Source organism: Anomaloglossus baeobatrachus, unplaced genomic scaffold (assembly GCF_048569485.1).
Source record: "Anomaloglossus baeobatrachus isolate aAnoBae1 unplaced genomic scaffold, aAnoBae1.hap1 Scaffold_4267, whole genome shotgun sequence".
NCBI classification, from domain to species: Eukaryota; Metazoa; Chordata; class Amphibia; order Anura; family Aromobatidae; genus Anomaloglossus; species Anomaloglossus baeobatrachus.
Genome location: NW_027443602.1, coordinates 1 through 17,828, shown reverse-complemented (window position 1 = coordinate 17,828; position 17,828 = coordinate 1). Strand labels below are relative to the sequence as shown.

At 46.2% G+C, this 17,828-nt stretch overlaps 11 non-coding genes across 11 annotated transcripts; all 11 read left to right on the top strand.

Moving 5' to 3' along the window:
- Positions 1-1,272: 1,272 nt before the first annotated feature.
- LOC142279168 (U2 spliceosomal RNA) lies at positions 1,273-1,463 on the top strand. The gene has a single exon (XR_012741880.1). It is a non-coding gene; the product is annotated as a U2 spliceosomal RNA (small nuclear RNA).
- A 1,387-nt stretch (positions 1,464-2,850) lies between these two features.
- Positions 2,851-3,041, top strand: LOC142279167 (U2 spliceosomal RNA). Its single transcript, XR_012741879.1, has one exon. It is a non-coding gene; the product is annotated as a U2 spliceosomal RNA (small nuclear RNA).
- Positions 3,042-4,428: 1,387 nt separating this feature from the next.
- LOC142279166 (U2 spliceosomal RNA) lies at positions 4,429-4,619 on the top strand. The gene has a single exon (XR_012741878.1). It is a non-coding gene; the product is annotated as a U2 spliceosomal RNA (small nuclear RNA).
- Positions 4,620-6,006: 1,387 nt separating this feature from the next.
- Positions 6,007-6,197, top strand: LOC142279165 (U2 spliceosomal RNA). The gene has a single exon (XR_012741877.1). It is a non-coding gene; the product is annotated as a U2 spliceosomal RNA (small nuclear RNA).
- Positions 6,198-7,584: 1,387 nt separating this feature from the next.
- LOC142279164 (U2 spliceosomal RNA) lies at positions 7,585-7,775 on the top strand. The gene has a single exon (XR_012741876.1). It is a non-coding gene; the product is annotated as a U2 spliceosomal RNA (small nuclear RNA).
- Positions 7,776-9,162: 1,387 nt separating this feature from the next.
- LOC142279162 (U2 spliceosomal RNA) lies at positions 9,163-9,353 on the top strand. The gene has a single exon (XR_012741875.1). It is a non-coding gene; the product is annotated as a U2 spliceosomal RNA (small nuclear RNA).
- A 1,387-nt stretch (positions 9,354-10,740) lies between these two features.
- On the top strand, positions 10,741-10,931 carry LOC142279189 (U2 spliceosomal RNA). Its single transcript, XR_012741898.1, has one exon. It is a non-coding gene; the product is annotated as a U2 spliceosomal RNA (small nuclear RNA).
- A 1,387-nt stretch (positions 10,932-12,318) lies between these two features.
- On the top strand, positions 12,319-12,509 carry LOC142279188 (U2 spliceosomal RNA). The gene has a single exon (XR_012741897.1). It is a non-coding gene; the product is annotated as a U2 spliceosomal RNA (small nuclear RNA).
- A 1,387-nt stretch (positions 12,510-13,896) lies between these two features.
- On the top strand, positions 13,897-14,087 carry LOC142279186 (U2 spliceosomal RNA). The gene has a single exon (XR_012741896.1). It is a non-coding gene; the product is annotated as a U2 spliceosomal RNA (small nuclear RNA).
- Positions 14,088-15,474: 1,387 nt separating this feature from the next.
- Positions 15,475-15,665, top strand: LOC142279173 (U2 spliceosomal RNA). Its single transcript, XR_012741885.1, has one exon. It is a non-coding gene; the product is annotated as a U2 spliceosomal RNA (small nuclear RNA).
- Positions 15,666-17,052: 1,387 nt separating this feature from the next.
- Positions 17,053-17,243, top strand: LOC142279161 (U2 spliceosomal RNA). Its single transcript, XR_012741874.1, has one exon. It is a non-coding gene; the product is annotated as a U2 spliceosomal RNA (small nuclear RNA).
- Positions 17,244-17,828: the final 585 nt, after the last annotated feature.

Sequence of the window (17,828 nt, the reverse complement as noted above, 5' to 3'; positions counted from 1 at the left end):
TCACACTTCCTCCTTTTGTTTTTTATCTTTCACACTTTTGACTTTCTTTATTCATCCAAATAGCAAACTCATCACCACTCAACCTGACCAACTCGGCTATGTCCCCGTGCTGCAGTTCTCTGTCTTATCTAGATCATTTGCAATTGAATGGAATAGATCCCTTTTGGACAAAGTGGATTCACCTGCTGCTGCAGTGACCACAGGTGTGATAACATCTAGAATTGGCATCTGGTGCGATCTCTCCGCTTCCACTCCAAAGAAAGTTACCTGTTTATTCCTATCATGCATTGGTTTTTGGGGTTTTCTTTGAGTAATGATGATCTCTTTAGTAGTCTGTTGGCGCCCTCTCCTGGAGGAATAGTTTGCTTGCTCTTGGACATTCTAAAAGAGAGGTCATGATAGACATTGAGCTTCTGAGCTCAATTGGGGACAGTCATGGGTGATGAATGTTTGCAACCTACTGCGAAGCCTCACACCGCAATATAAGGAACGTCAAATACTAAGAAAGGGCGGCCTATGAAAGAATTACTACTTTCAATAAGTACACTTAAACGGCTAATTGGGAATAGAAAAACTGTAAAAAGCCCTCTGAGAAAGCCCCCCTCTAACCTTTGATAGTAAGCTTTTCTGTAGTCTGCCTGTTGATGTATTTTCCGTTTGAACTGTGCACAACATGAAGAGACGGAACACTGGCGGCTTGTCACAATGCCCCCCGATGACATCACAATAGCGCTGCTGCCTAGAAAACAAGCTGCGCAGAAGAAGTTGTTCTTTGGGTGGGAGGGTGGGCTAGTGGAAGGAGGGGGCAATCTCTTTTTTTCCCGGGTGGTAGGGGGATGACAGGAGAAGGGAAGCGGGTGGTGAGAAAGGTACAGAGGGCAGGGTTTGGGGGCTGGGAAGGAAAGGGAAAAGATTAGGGTTTGGGGATGATGAAAGGGCTTTCTACGGGTAAGGATGGCAAAGGGTGGCAGTGACGGAAAGTCAGGCAACCTGTCCTGTCCGTCTTTTTGTATCGTGAATTGGAAAGACTGCAAGGGGGAGGGGAGTTGCTTGCGCCCTAAAGGAGGAGTTATTCAGATTCATTGCAGTGGGCGGCGGCTGCAAAACGCACCATTCTTCTTGTTTTGGCTCTGCAAAGCAGCCTTTTCAAGGGTTGGCTTGGGTGACAAAATGTCTTGTGTAGGCGTGGGTTTGTCTCCCTCTCGCTCTCTCTCCCTAAGATGTGTCCGGCATAGGCCAGGGTGCCACTCGAGGCCCAAACCAATTCTGGTTATCGCTTCTCGGCCTTTTGGCTAAGATCAAGTGTAGTATCTGTTCTTATCAGTTTAATATCTGATACGTCCCCTATCTGGGGACCATATATTAAATGGATTTTTAGAACAGGGAGATGGAAAAAGAGCTTGCTCTGTCCACTCCACGCATTGACCTGGTATTGCAGTACCTCCAGGAACGGTGCACCCCTTCTTAACCCAGTTTCCAAAAGCAGAACTCAATTCACCTGATTCATATTAGCCCGATTTAATGAATTGGAAGAAAGCATACGTCTTCATATGCACCTCAATTTGGCCCATTCACTTTTCACACTTCCTCCTTTTGTTTTTTATCTTTCACACTTTTGACTTTCTTTATTCATCCAAATAGCAAACTCATCACCACTCAACCTGACCAACTCGGCTATGTCCCCGTGCTGCAGTTCTCTGTCTTATCTAGATCATTTGCAATTGAATGGAATAGATCCCTTTTGGACAAAGTGGATTCACCTGCTGCTGCAGTGACCACAGGTGTGATAACATCTAGAATTGGCATCTGGTGCGATCTCTCCGCTTCCACTCCAAAGAAAGTTACCTGTTTATTCCTATCATGCATTGGTTTTTGGGGTTTTCTTTGAGTAATGATGATCTCTTTAGTAGTCTGTTGGCGCCCTCTCCTGGAGGAATAGTTTGCTTGCTCTTGGACATTCTAAAAGAGAGGTCATGATAGACATTGAGCTTCTGAGCTCAATTGGGGACAGTCATGGGTGATGAATGTTTGCAACCTACTGCGAAGCCTCATACCGCAATATAAGGAACGTCAAATACTAAGAAAGGGCGGCCTATGAAAGAATTACTACTTTCAATAAGTACACTTAAACGGCTAATTGGGAATAGAAAAACTGTAAAAAGCCCTCTGAGAAAGCCCCCCTCTAACCTTTGATAGTAAGCTTTTCTGTAGTCTGCCTGTTGATGTATTTTCCGTTTGAACTGTGCACAACATGAAGAGACGGAACACTGGCGGCTTGTCACAATGCCCCCCGATGACATCACAATAGCGCTGCTGCCTAGAAAACAAGCTGCGCAGAAGAAGTTGTTCTTTGGGTGGGAGGGTGGGCTAGTGGAAGGAGGGGGCAATCTCTTTTTTTCCCGGGTGGTAGGGGGATGACAGGAGAAGGGAAGCGGGTGGTGAGAAAGGTACAGAGGGCAGGGTTTGGGGGCTGGGAAGGAAAGGGAAAAGATTAGGGTTTGGGGATGATGAAAGGGCTTTCTACGGGTAAGGATGGCAAAGGGTGGCAGTGACGGAAAGTCAGGCAACCTGTCCTGTCCGTCTTTTTGTATCGTGAATTGGAAAGACTGCAAGGGGGAGGGGAGTTGCTTGCGCCCTAAAGGAGGAGTTATTCAGATTCATTGCAGTGGGCGGCGGCTGCAAAACGCACCATTCTTCTTGTTTTGGCTCTGCAAAGCAGCCTTTTCAAGGGTTGGCTTGGGTGACAAAATGTCTTGTGTAGGCGTGGGTTTGTCTCCCTCTCGCTCTCTCTCCCTAAGATGTGTCCGGCATAGGCCAGGGTGCCACTCGAGGCCCAAACCAATTCTGGTTATCGCTTCTCGGCCTTTTGGCTAAGATCAAGTGTAGTATCTGTTCTTATCAGTTTAATATCTGATACGTCCCCTATCTGGGGACCATATATTAAATGGATTTTTAGAACAGGGAGATGGAAAAAGAGCTTGCTCTGTCCACTCCACGCATTGACCTGGTATTGCAGTACCTCCAGGAACGGTGCACCCCTTCTTAACCCAGTTTCCAAAAGCAGAACTCAATTCACCTGATTCATATTAGCCCGATTTAATGAATTGGAAGAAAGCATACGTCTTCATATGCACCTCAATTTGGCCCATTCACTTTTCACACTTCCTCCTTTTGTTTTTTATCTTTCACACTTTTGACTTTCTTTATTCATCCAAATAGCAAACTCATCACCACTCAACCTGACCAACTCGGCTATGTCCCCGTGCTGCAGTTCTCTGTCTTATCTAGATCATTTGCAATTGAATGGAATAGATCCCTTTTGGACAAAGTGGATTCACCTGCTGCTGCAGTGACCACAGGTGTGATAACATCTAGAATTGGCATCTGGTGCGATCTCTCCGCTTCCACTCCAAAGAAAGTTACCTGTTTATTCCTATCATGCATTGGTTTTTGGGGTTTTCTTTGAGTAATGATGATCTCTTTAGTAGTCTGTTGGCGCCCTCTCCTGGAGGAATAGTTTGCTTGCTCTTGGACATTCTAAAAGAGAGGTCATGATAGACATTGAGCTTCTGAGCTCAATTGGGGACAGTCATGGGTGATGAATGTTTGCAACCTACTGCGAAGCCTCATACCGCAATATAAGGAACGTCAAATACTAAGAAAGGGCGGCCTATGAAAGAATTACTACTTTCAATAAGTACACTTAAACGGCTAATTGGGAATAGAAAAACTGTAAAAAGCCCTCTGAGAAAGCCCCCCTCTAACCTTTGATAGTAAGCTTTTCTGTAGTCTGCCTGTTGATGTATTTTCCGTTTGAACTGTGCACAACATGAAGAGACGGAACACTGGCGGCTTGTCACAATGCCCCCCGATGACATCACAATAGCGCTGCTGCCTAGAAAACAAGCTGCGCAGAAGAAGTTGTTCTTTGGGTGGGAGGGTGGGCTAGTGGAAGGAGGGGGCAATCTCTTTTTTTCCCGGGTGGTAGGGGGATGACAGGAGAAGGGAAGCGGGTGGTGAGAAAGGTACAGAGGGCAGGGTTTGGGGGCTGGGAAGGAAAGGGAAAAGATTAGGGTTTGGGGATGATGAAAGGGCTTTCTACGGGTAAGGATGGCAAAGGGTGGCAGTGACGGAAAGTCAGGCAACCTGTCCTGTCCGTCTTTTTGTATCGTGAATTGGAAAGACTGCAAGGGGGAGGGGAGTTGCTTGCGCCCTAAAGGAGGAGTTATTCAGATTCATTGCAGTGGGCGGCGGCTGCAAAACGCACCATTCTTCTTGTTTTGGCTCTGCAAAGCAGCCTTTTCAAGGGTTGGCTTGGGTGACAAAATGTCTTGTGTAGGCGTGGGTTTGTCTCCCTCTCGCTCTCTCTCCCTAAGATGTGTCCGGCATAGGCCAGGGTGCCACTCGAGGCCCAAACCAATTCTGGTTATCGCTTCTCGGCCTTTTGGCTAAGATCAAGTGTAGTATCTGTTCTTATCAGTTTAATATCTGATACGTCCCCTATCTGGGGACCATATATTAAATGGATTTTTAGAACAGGGAGATGGAAAAAGAGCTTGCTCTGTCCACTCCACGCATTGACCTGGTATTGCAGTACCTCCAGGAACGGTGCACCCCTTCTTAACCCAGTTTCCAAAAGCAGAACTCAATTCACCTGATTCATATTAGCCCGATTTAATGAATTGGAAGAAAGCATACGTCTTCATATGCACCTCAATTTGGCCCATTCACTTTTCACACTTCCTCCTTTTGTTTTTTATCTTTCACACTTTTGACTTTCTTTATTCATCCAAATAGCAAACTCATCACCACTCAACCTGACCAACTCGGCTATGTCCCCGTGCTGCAGTTCTCTGTCTTATCTAGATCATTTGCAATTGAATGGAATAGATCCCTTTTGGACAAAGTGGATTCACCTGCTGCTGCAGTGACCACAGGTGTGATAACATCTAGAATTGGCATCTGGTGCGATCTCTCCGCTTCCACTCCAAAGAAAGTTACCTGTTTATTCCTATCATGCATTGGTTTTTGGGGTTTTCTTTGAGTAATGATGATCTCTTTAGTAGTCTGTTGGCGCCCTCTCCTGGAGGAATAGTTTGCTTGCTCTTGGACATTCTAAAAGAGAGGTCATGATAGACATTGAGCTTCTGAGCTCAATTGGGGACAGTCATGGGTGATGAATGTTTGCAACCTACTGCGAAGCCTCATACCGCAATATAAGGAACGTCAAATACTAAGAAAGGGCGGCCTATGAAAGAATTACTACTTTCAATAAGTACACTTAAACGGCTAATTGGGAATAGAAAAACTGTAAAAAGCCCTCTGAGAAAGCCCCCCTCTAACCTTTGATAGTAAGCTTTTCTGTAGTCTGCCTGTTGATGTATTTTCCGTTTGAACTGTGCACAACATGAAGAGACGGAACACTGGCGGCTTGTCACAATGCCCCCCGATGACATCACAATAGCGCTGCTGCCTAGAAAACAAGCTGCGCAGAAGAAGTTGTTCTTTGGGTGGGAGGGTGGGCTAGTGGAAGGAGGGGGCAATCTCTTTTTTTCCCGGGTGGTAGGGGGATGACAGGAGAAGGGAAGCGGGTGGTGAGAAAGGTACAGAGGGCAGGGTTTGGGGGCTGGGAAGGAAAGGGAAAAGATTAGGGTTTGGGGATGATGAAAGGGCTTTCTACGGGTAAGGATGGCAAAGGGTGGCAGTGACGGAAAGTCAGGCAACCTGTCCTGTCCGTCTTTTTGTATCGTGAATTGGAAAGACTGCAAGGGGGAGGGGAGTTGCTTGCGCCCTAAAGGAGGAGTTATTCAGATTCATTGCAGTGGGCGGCGGCTGCAAAACGCACCATTCTTCTTGTTTTGGCTCTGCAAAGCAGCCTTTTCAAGGGTTGGCTTGGGTGACAAAATGTCTTGTGTAGGCGTGGGTTTGTCTCCCTCTCGCTCTCTCTCCCTAAGATGTGTCCGGCATAGGCCAGGGTGCCACTCGAGGCCCAAACCAATTCTGGTTATCGCTTCTCGGCCTTTTGGCTAAGATCAAGTGTAGTATCTGTTCTTATCAGTTTAATATCTGATACGTCCCCTATCTGGGGACCATATATTAAATGGATTTTTAGAACAGGGAGATGGAAAAAGAGCTTGCTCTGTCCACTCCACGCATTGACCTGGTATTGCAGTACCTCCAGGAACGGTGCACCCCTTCTTAACCCAGTTTCCAAAAGCAGAACTCAATTCACCTGATTCATATTAGCCCGATTTAATGAATTGGAAGAAAGCATACGTCTTCATATGCACCTCAATTTGGCCCATTCACTTTTCACACTTCCTCCTTTTGTTTTTTATCTTTCACACTTTTGACTTTCTTTATTCATCCAAATAGCAAACTCATCACCACTCAACCTGACCAACTCGGCTATGTCCCCGTGCTGCAGTTCTCTGTCTTATCTAGATCATTTGCAATTGAATGGAATAGATCCCTTTTGGACAAAGTGGATTCACCTGCTGCTGCAGTGACCACAGGTGTGATAACATCTAGAATTGGCATCTGGTGCGATCTCTCCGCTTCCACTCCAAAGAAAGTTACCTGTTTATTCCTATCATGCATTGGTTTTTGGGGTTTTCTTTGAGTAATGATGATCTCTTTAGTAGTCTGTTGGCGCCCTCTCCTGGAGGAATAGTTTGCTTGCTCTTGGACATTCTAAAAGAGAGGTCATGATAGACATTGAGCTTCTGAGCTCAATTGGGGACAGTCATGGGTGATGAATGTTTGCAACCTACTGCGAAGCCTCATACCGCAATATAAGGAACGTCAAATACTAAGAAAGGGCGGCCTATGAAAGAATTACTACTTTCAATAAGTACACTTAAACGGCTAATTGGGAATAGAAAAACTGTAAAAAGCCCTCTGAGAAAGCCCCCCTCTAACCTTTGATAGTAAGCTTTTCTGTAGTCTGCCTGTTGATGTATTTTCCGTTTGAACTGTGCACAACATGAAGAGACGGAACACTGGCGGCTTGTCACAATGCCCCCCGATGACATCACAATAGCGCTGCTGCCTAGAAAACAAGCTGCGCAGAAGAAGTTGTTCTTTGGGTGGGAGGGTGGGCTAGTGGAAGGAGGGGGCAATCTCTTTTTTTCCCGGGTGGTAGGGGGATGACAGGAGAAGGGAAGCGGGTGGTGAGAAAGGTACAGAGGGCAGGGTTTGGGGGCTGGGAAGGAAAGGGAAAAGATTAGGGTTTGGGGATGATGAAAGGGCTTTCTACGGGTAAGGATGGCAAAGGGTGGCAGTGACGGAAAGTCAGGCAACCTGTCCTGTCCGTCTTTTTGTATCGTGAATTGGAAAGACTGCAAGGGGGAGGGGAGTTGCTTGCGCCCTAAAGGAGGAGTTATTCAGATTCATTGCAGTGGGCGGCGGCTGCAAAACGCACCATTCTTCTTGTTTTGGCTCTGCAAAGCAGCCTTTTCAAGGGTTGGCTTGGGTGACAAAATGTCTTGTGTAGGCGTGGGTTTGTCTCCCTCTCGCTCTCTCTCCCTAAGATGTGTCCGGCATAGGCCAGGGTGCCACTCGAGGCCCAAACCAATTCTGGTTATCGCTTCTCGGCCTTTTGGCTAAGATCAAGTGTAGTATCTGTTCTTATCAGTTTAATATCTGATACGTCCCCTATCTGGGGACCATATATTAAATGGATTTTTAGAACAGGGAGATGGAAAAAGAGCTTGCTCTGTCCACTCCACGCATTGACCTGGTATTGCAGTACCTCCAGGAACGGTGCACCCCTTCTTAACCCAGTTTCCAAAAGCAGAACTCAATTCACCTGATTCATATTAGCCCGATTTAATGAATTGGAAGAAAGCATACGTCTTCATATGCACCTCAATTTGGCCCATTCACTTTTCACACTTCCTCCTTTTGTTTTTTATCTTTCACACTTTTGACTTTCTTTATTCATCCAAATAGCAAACTCATCACCACTCAACCTGACCAACTCGGCTATGTCCCCGTGCTGCAGTTCTCTGTCTTATCTAGATCATTTGCAATTGAATGGAATAGATCCCTTTTGGACAAAGTGGATTCACCTGCTGCTGCAGTGACCACAGGTGTGATAACATCTAGAATTGGCATCTGGTGCGATCTCTCCGCTTCCACTCCAAAGAAAGTTACCTGTTTATTCCTATCATGCATTGGTTTTTGGGGTTTTCTTTGAGTAATGATGATCTCTTTAGTAGTCTGTTGGCGCCCTCTCCTGGAGGAATAGTTTGCTTGCTCTTGGACATTCTAAAAGAGAGGTCATGATAGACATTGAGCTTCTGAGCTCAATTGGGGACAGTCATGGGTGATGAATGTTTGCAACCTACTGCGAAGCCTCATACCGCAATATAAGGAACGTCAAATACTAAGAAAGGGCGGCCTATGAAAGAATTACTACTTTCAATAAGTACACTTAAACGGCTAATTGGGAATAGAAAAACTGTAAAAAGCCCTCTGAGAAAGCCCCCCTCTAACCTTTGATAGTAAGCTTTTCTGTAGTCTGCCTGTTGATGTATTTTCCGTTTGAACTGTGCACAACATGAAGAGACGGAACACTGGCGGCTTGTCACAATGCCCCCCGATGACATCACAATAGCGCTGCTGCCTAGAAAACAAGCTGCGCAGAAGAAGTTGTTCTTTGGGTGGGAGGGTGGGCTAGTGGAAGGAGGGGGCAATCTCTTTTTTTCCCGGGTGGTAGGGGGATGACAGGAGAAGGGAAGCGGGTGGTGAGAAAGGTACAGAGGGCAGGGTTTGGGGGCTGGGAAGGAAAGGGAAAAGATTAGGGTTTGGGGATGATGAAAGGGCTTTCTACGGGTAAGGATGGCAAAGGGTGGCAGTGACGGAAAGTCAGGCAACCTGTCCTGTCCGTCTTTTTGTATCGTGAATTGGAAAGACTGCAAGGGGGAGGGGAGTTGCTTGCGCCCTAAAGGAGGAGTTATTCAGATTCATTGCAGTGGGCGGCGGCTGCAAAACGCACCATTCTTCTTGTTTTGGCTCTGCAAAGCAGCCTTTTCAAGGGTTGGCTTGGGTGACAAAATGTCTTGTGTAGGCGTGGGTTTGTCTCCCTCTCGCTCTCTCTCCCTAAGATGTGTCCGGCATAGGCCAGGGTGCCACTCGAGGCCCAAACCAATTCTGGTTATCGCTTCTCGGCCTTTTGGCTAAGATCAAGTGTAGTATCTGTTCTTATCAGTTTAATATCTGATACGTCCCCTATCTGGGGACCATATATTAAATGGATTTTTAGAACAGGGAGATGGAAAAAGAGCTTGCTCTGTCCACTCCACGCATTGACCTGGTATTGCAGTACCTCCAGGAACGGTGCACCCCTTCTTAACCCAGTTTCCAAAAGCAGAACTCAATTCACCTGATTCATATTAGCCCGATTTAATGAATTGGAAGAAAGCATACGTCTTCATATGCACCTCAATTTGGCCCATTCACTTTTCACACTTCCTCCTTTTGTTTTTTATCTTTCACACTTTTGACTTTCTTTATTCATCCAAATAGCAAACTCATCACCACTCAACCTGACCAACTCGGCTATGTCCCCGTGCTGCAGTTCTCTGTCTTATCTAGATCATTTGCAATTGAATGGAATAGATCCCTTTTGGACAAAGTGGATTCACCTGCTGCTGCAGTGACCACAGGTGTGATAACATCTAGAATTGGCATCTGGTGCGATCTCTCCGCTTCCACTCCAAAGAAAGTTACCTGTTTATTCCTATCATGCATTGGTTTTTGGGGTTTTCTTTGAGTAATGATGATCTCTTTAGTAGTCTGTTGGCGCCCTCTCCTGGAGGAATAGTTTGCTTGCTCTTGGACATTCTAAAAGAGAGGTCATGATAGACATTGAGCTTCTGAGCTCAATTGGGGACAGTCATGGGTGATGAATGTTTGCAACCTACTGCGAAGCCTCATACCGCAATATAAGGAACGTCAAATACTAAGAAAGGGCGGCCTATGAAAGAATTACTACTTTCAATAAGTACACTTAAACGGCTAATTGGGAATAGAAAAACTGTAAAAAGCCCTCTGAGAAAGCCCCCCTCTAACCTTTGATAGTAAGCTTTTCTGTAGTCTGCCTGTTGATGTATTTTCCGTTTGAACTGTGCACAACATGAAGAGACGGAACACTGGCGGCTTGTCACAATGCCCCCCGATGACATCACAATAGCGCTGCTGCCTAGAAAACAAGCTGCGCAGAAGAAGTTGTTCTTTGGGTGGGAGGGTGGGCTAGTGGAAGGAGGGGGCAATCTCTTTTTTTCCCGGGTGGTAGGGGGATGACAGGAGAAGGGAAGCGGGTGGTGAGAAAGGTACAGAGGGCAGGGTTTGGGGGCTGGGAAGGAAAGGGAAAAGATTAGGGTTTGGGGATGATGAAAGGGCTTTCTACGGGTAAGGATGGCAAAGGGTGGCAGTGACGGAAAGTCAGGCAACCTGTCCTGTCCGTCTTTTTGTATCGTGAATTGGAAAGACTGCAAGGGGGAGGGGAGTTGCTTGCGCCCTAAAGGAGGAGTTATTCAGATTCATTGCAGTGGGCGGCGGCTGCAAAACGCACCATTCTTCTTGTTTTGGCTCTGCAAAGCAGCCTTTTCAAGGGTTGGCTTGGGTGACAAAATGTCTTGTGTAGGCGTGGGTTTGTCTCCCTCTCGCTCTCTCTCCCTAAGATGTGTCCGGCATAGGCCAGGGTGCCACTCGAGGCCCAAACCAATTCTGGTTATCGCTTCTCGGCCTTTTGGCTAAGATCAAGTGTAGTATCTGTTCTTATCAGTTTAATATCTGATACGTCCCCTATCTGGGGACCATATATTAAATGGATTTTTAGAACAGGGAGATGGAAAAAGAGCTTGCTCTGTCCACTCCACGCATTGACCTGGTATTGCAGTACCTCCAGGAACGGTGCACCCCTTCTTAACCCAGTTTCCAAAAGCAGAACTCAATTCACCTGATTCATATTAGCCCGATTTAATGAATTGGAAGAAAGCATACGTCTTCATATGCACCTCAATTTGGCCCATTCACTTTTCACACTTCCTCCTTTTGTTTTTTATCTTTCACACTTTTGACTTTCTTTATTCATCCAAATAGCAAACTCATCACCACTCAACCTGACCAACTCGGCTATGTCCCCGTGCTGCAGTTCTCTGTCTTATCTAGATCATTTGCAATTGAATGGAATAGATCCCTTTTGGACAAAGTGGATTCACCTGCTGCTGCAGTGACCACAGGTGTGATAACATCTAGAATTGGCATCTGGTGCGATCTCTCCGCTTCCACTCCAAAGAAAGTTACCTGTTTATTCCTATCATGCATTGGTTTTTGGGGTTTTCTTTGAGTAATGATGATCTCTTTAGTAGTCTGTTGGCGCCCTCTCCTGGAGGAATAGTTTGCTTGCTCTTGGACATTCTAAAAGAGAGGTCATGATAGACATTGAGCTTCTGAGCTCAATTGGGGACAGTCATGGGTGATGAATGTTTGCAACCTACTGCGAAGCCTCATACCGCAATATAAGGAACGTCAAATACTAAGAAAGGGCGGCCTATGAAAGAATTACTACTTTCAATAAGTACACTTAAACGGCTAATTGGGAATAGAAAAACTGTAAAAAGCCCTCTGAGAAAGCCCCCCTCTAACCTTTGATAGTAAGCTTTTCTGTAGTCTGCCTGTTGATGTATTTTCCGTTTGAACTGTGCACAACATGAAGAGACGGAACACTGGCGGCTTGTCACAATGCCCCCCGATGACATCACAATAGCGCTGCTGCCTAGAAAACAAGCTGCGCAGAAGAAGTTGTTCTTTGGGTGGGAGGGTGGGCTAGTGGAAGGAGGGGGCAATCTCTTTTTTTCCCGGGTGGTAGGGGGATGACAGGAGAAGGGAAGCGGGTGGTGAGAAAGGTACAGAGGGCAGGGTTTGGGGGCTGGGAAGGAAAGGGAAAAGATTAGGGTTTGGGGATGATGAAAGGGCTTTCTACGGGTAAGGATGGCAAAGGGTGGCAGTGACGGAAAGTCAGGCAACCTGTCCTGTCCGTCTTTTTGTATCGTGAATTGGAAAGACTGCAAGGGGGAGGGGAGTTGCTTGCGCCCTAAAGGAGGAGTTATTCAGATTCATTGCAGTGGGCGGCGGCTGCAAAACGCACCATTCTTCTTGTTTTGGCTCTGCAAAGCAGCCTTTTCAAGGGTTGGCTTGGGTGACAAAATGTCTTGTGTAGGCGTGGGTTTGTCTCCCTCTCGCTCTCTCTCCCTAAGATGTGTCCGGCATAGGCCAGGGTGCCACTCGAGGCCCAAACCAATTCTGGTTATCGCTTCTCGGCCTTTTGGCTAAGATCAAGTGTAGTATCTGTTCTTATCAGTTTAATATCTGATACGTCCCCTATCTGGGGACCATATATTAAATGGATTTTTAGAACAGGGAGATGGAAAAAGAGCTTGCTCTGTCCACTCCACGCATTGACCTGGTATTGCAGTACCTCCAGGAACGGTGCACCCCTTCTTAACCCAGTTTCCAAAAGCAGAACTCAATTCACCTGATTCATATTAGCCCGATTTAATGAATTGGAAGAAAGCATACGTCTTCATATGCACCTCAATTTGGCCCATTCACTTTTCACACTTCCTCCTTTTGTTTTTTATCTTTCACACTTTTGACTTTCTTTATTCATCCAAATAGCAAACTCATCACCACTCAACCTGACCAACTCGGCTATGTCCCCGTGCTGCAGTTCTCTGTCTTATCTAGATCATTTGCAATTGAATGGAATAGATCCCTTTTGGACAAAGTGGATTCACCTGCTGCTGCAGTGACCACAGGTGTGATAACATCTAGAATTGGCATCTGGTGCGATCTCTCCGCTTCCACTCCAAAGAAAGTTACCTGTTTATTCCTATCATGCATTGGTTTTTGGGGTTTTCTTTGAGTAATGATGATCTCTTTAGTAGTCTGTTGGCGCCCTCTCCTGGAGGAATAGTTTGCTTGCTCTTGGACATTCTAAAAGAGAGGTCATGATAGACATTGAGCTTCTGAGCTCAATTGGGGACAGTCATGGGTGATGAATGTTTGCAACCTACTGCGAAGCCTCATACCGCAATATAAGGAACGTCAAATACTAAGAAAGGGCGGCCTATGAAAGAATTACTACTTTCAATAAGTACACTTAAACGGCTAATTGGGAATAGAAAAACTGTAAAAAGCCCTCTGAGAAAGCCCCCCTCTAACCTTTGATAGTAAGCTTTTCTGTAGTCTGCCTGTTGATGTATTTTCCGTTTGAACTGTGCACAACATGAAGAGACGGAACACTGGCGGCTTGTCACAATGCCCCCCGATGACATCACAATAGCGCTGCTGCCTAGAAAACAAGCTGCGCAGAAGAAGTTGTTCTTTGGGTGGGAGGGTGGGCTAGTGGAAGGAGGGGGCAATCTCTTTTTTTCCCGGGTGGTAGGGGGATGACAGGAGAAGGGAAGCGGGTGGTGAGAAAGGTACAGAGGGCAGGGTTTGGGGGCTGGGAAGGAAAGGGAAAAGATTAGGGTTTGGGGATGATGAAAGGGCTTTCTACGGGTAAGGATGGCAAAGGGTGGCAGTGACGGAAAGTCAGGCAACCTGTCCTGTCCGTCTTTTTGTATCGTGAATTGGAAAGACTGCAAGGGGGAGGGGAGTTGCTTGCGCCCTAAAGGAGGAGTTATTCAGATTCATTGCAGTGGGCGGCGGCTGCAAAACGCACCATTCTTCTTGTTTTGGCTCTGCAAAGCAGCCTTTTCAAGGGTTGGCTTGGGTGACAAAATGTCTTGTGTAGGCGTGGGTTTGTCTCCCTCTCGCTCTCTCTCCCTAAGATGTGTCCGGCATAGGCCAGGGTGCCACTCGAGGCCCAAACCAATTCTGGTTATCGCTTCTCGGCCTTTTGGCTAAGATCAAGTGTAGTATCTGTTCTTATCAGTTTAATATCTGATACGTCCCCTATCTGGGGACCATATATTAAATGGATTTTTAGAACAGGGAGATGGAAAAAGAGCTTGCTCTGTCCACTCCACGCATTGACCTGGTATTGCAGTACCTCCAGGAACGGTGCACCCCTTCTTAACCCAGTTTCCAAAAGCAGAACTCAATTCACCTGATTCATATTAGCCCGATTTAATGAATTGGAAGAAAGCATACGTCTTCATATGCACCTCAATTTGGCCCATTCACTTTTCACACTTCCTCCTTTTGTTTTTTATCTTTCACACTTTTGACTTTCTTTATTCATCCAAATAGCAAACTCATCACCACTCAACCTGACCAACTCGGCTATGTCCCCGTGCTGCAGTTCTCTGTCTTATCTAGATCATTTGCAATTGAATGGAATAGATCCCTTTTGGACAAAGTGGATTCACCTGCTGCTGCAGTGACCACAGGTGTGATAACATCTAGAATTGGCATCTGGTGCGATCTCTCCGCTTCCACTCCAAAGAAAGTTACCTGTTTATTCCTATCATGCATTGGTTTTTGGGGTTTTCTTTGAGTAATGATGATCTCTTTAGTAGTCTGTTGGCGCCCTCTCCTGGAGGAATAGTTTGCTTGCTCTTGGACATTCTAAAAGAGAGGTCATGATAGACATTGAGCTTCTGAGCTCAATTGGGGACAGTCATGGGTGATGAATGTTTGCAACCTACTGCGAAGCCTCATACCGCAATATAAGGAACGTCAAATACTAAGAAAGGGCGGCCTATGAAAGAATTACTACTTTCAATAAGTACACTTAAACGGCTAATTGGGAATAGAAAAACTGTAAAAAGCCCTCTGAGAAAGCCCCCCTCTAACCTTTGATAGTAAGCTTTTCTGTAGTCTGCCTGTTGATGTATTTTCCGTTTGAACTGTGCACAACATGAAGAGACGGAACACTGGCGGCTTGTCACAATGCCCCCCGATGACATCACAATAGCGCTGCTGCCTAGAAAACAAGCTGCGCAGAAGAAGTTGTTCTTTGGGTGGGAGGGTGGGCTAGTGGAAGGAGGGGGCAATCTCTTTTTTTCCCGGGTGGTAGGGGGATGACAGGAGAAGGGAAGCGGGTGGTGAGAAAGGTACAGAGGGCAGGGTTTGGGGGCTGGGAAGGAAAGGGAAAAGATTAGGGTTTGGGGATGATGAAAGGGCTTTCTACGGGTAAGGATGGCAAAGGGTGGCAGTGACGGAAAGTCAGGCAACCTGTCCTGTCCGTCTTTTTGTATCGTGAATTGGAAAGACTGCAAGGGGGAGGGGAGTTGCTTGCGCCCTAAAGGAGGAGTTATTCAGATTCATTGCAGTGGGCGGCGGCTGCAAAACGCACCATTCTTCTTGTTTTGGCTCTGCAAAGCAGCCTTTTCAAGGGTTGGCTTGGGTGACAAAATGTCTTGTGTAGGCGTGGGTTTGTCTCCCTCTCGCTCTCTCTCCCTAAGATGTGTCCGGCATAGGCCAGGGTGCCACTCGAGGCCCAAACCAATTCTGGTTATCGCTTCTCGGCCTTTTGGCTAAGATCAAGTGTAGTATCTGTTCTTATCAGTTTAATATCTGATACGTCCCCTATCTGGGGACCATATATTAAATGGATTTTTAGAACAGGGAGATGGAAAAAGAGCTTGCTCTGTCCACTCCACGCATTGACCTGGTATTGCAGTACCTCCAGGAACGGTGCACCCCTTCTTAACCCAGTTTCCAAAAGCAGAACTCAATTCACCTGATTCATATTAGCCCGATTTAATGAATTGGAAGAAAGCATACGTCTTCATATGCACCTCAATTTGGCCCATTCACTTTTCACACTTCCTCCTTTTGTTTTTTATCTTTCACACTTTTGACTTTCTTTATTCATCCAAATAGCAAACTCATCACCACTCAACCTGACCAACTCGGCTATGTCCCCGTGCTGCAGTTCTCTGTCTTATCTAGATCATTTGCAATTGAATGGAATAGATCCCTTTTGGACAAAGTGGATTCACCTGCTGCTGCAGTGACCACAGGTGTGATAACATCTAGAATTGGCATCTGGTGCGATCTCTCCGCTTCCACTCCAAAGAAAGTTACCTGTTTATTCCTATCATGCATTGGTTTTTGGGGTTTTCTTTGAGTAATGATGATCTCTTTAGTAGTCTGTTGGCGCCCTCTCCTGGAGGAATAGTTTGCTTGCTCTTGGACATTCTAAAAGAGAGGTCATGATAGACATTGAGCTTCTGAGCTCAATTGGGGACAGTCATGGGTGATGAATGTTTGCAACCTACTGCGAAGCCTCATACCGCAATATAAGGAACGTCAAATACTAAGAAAGGGCGGCCTATGAAAGAATTACTACTTTCAATAAGTACACTTAAACGGCTAATTGGGAATAGAAAAACTGTAAAAAGCCCTCTGAGAAAGCCCCCCTCTAACCTTTGATAGTAAGCTTTTCTGTAGTCTGCCTGTTGATGTATTTTCCGTTTGAACTGTGCACAACATGAAGAGACGGAACACTGGCGGCTTGTCACAATGCCCCCCGATGACATCACAATAGCGCTGCTGCCTAGAAAACAAGCTGCGCAGAAGAAGTTGTTCTTTGGGTGGGAGGGTGGGCTAGTGGAAGGAGGGGGCAATCTCTTTTTTTCCCGGGTGGTAGGGGGATGACAGGAGAAGGGAAGCGGGTGGTGAGAAAGGTACAGAGGGCAGGGTTTGGGGGCTGGGAAGGAAAGGGAAAAGATTAGGGTTTGGGGATGATGAAAGGGCTTTCTACGGGTAAGGATGGCAAAGGGTGGCAGTGACGGAAAGTCAGGCAACCTGTCCTGTCCGTCTTTTTGTATCGTGAATTGGAAAGACTGCAAGGGGGAGGGGAGTTGCTTGCGCCCTAAAGGAGGAGTTATTCAGATTCATTGCAGTGGGCGGCGGCTGCAAAACGCACCATTCTTCTTGTTTTGGCTCTGCAAAGCAGCCTTTTCAAGGGTTGGCTTGGGTGACAAAATGTCTTGTGTAGGCGTGGGTTTGTCTCCCTCTCGCTCTCTCTCCCTAAGATGTGTCCGGCATAGGCCAGGGTGCCACTCGAGGCCCAAACCAATTCTGGTTATCGCTTCTCGGCCTTTTGGCTAAGATCAAGTGTAGTATCTGTTCTTATCAGTTTAATATCTGATACGTCCCCTATCTGGGGACCATATATTAAATGGATTTTTAGAACAGGGAGATGGAAAAAGAGCTTGCTCTGTCCACTCCACGCATTGACCTGGTATTGCAGTACCTCCAGGAACGGTGCACCCCTTCTTAACCCAGTTTCCAAAAGCAGAACTCAATTCACCTGATTCATATTAGCCCGATTTAATGAATTGGAAGAAAGCATACGTCTTCATATGCACCTCAATTTGGCCCATTCACTTTTCACACTTCCTCCTTTTGTTTTTTATCTTTCACACTTTTGACTTTCTTTATTCATCCAAATAGCAAACTCATCACCACTCAACCTGACCAACTCGGCTATGTCCCCGTGCTGCAGTTCTCTGTCTTATCTAGATCATTTGCAATTGAATGGAATAGATCCCTTTTGGACAAAGTGGATTCACCTGCTGCTGCAGTGACCACAGGTGTGATAACATCTAGAATTGGCATCTGGTGCGATCTCTCCGCTTCCACTCCAAAGAAAGTTACCTGTTTATTCCTATCATGCATTGGTTTTTGGGGTTTTCTTTGAGTAATGATGATCTCTTTAGTAGTCTGTTGGCGCCCTCTCCTGGAGGAATAGTTTGCTTGCTCTTGGACATTCTAAAAGAGAGGTCATGATAGACATTGAGCTTCTGAGCTCAATTGGGGACAGTCATGGGTGATGAATGTTTGCAACCTACTGCGAAGCA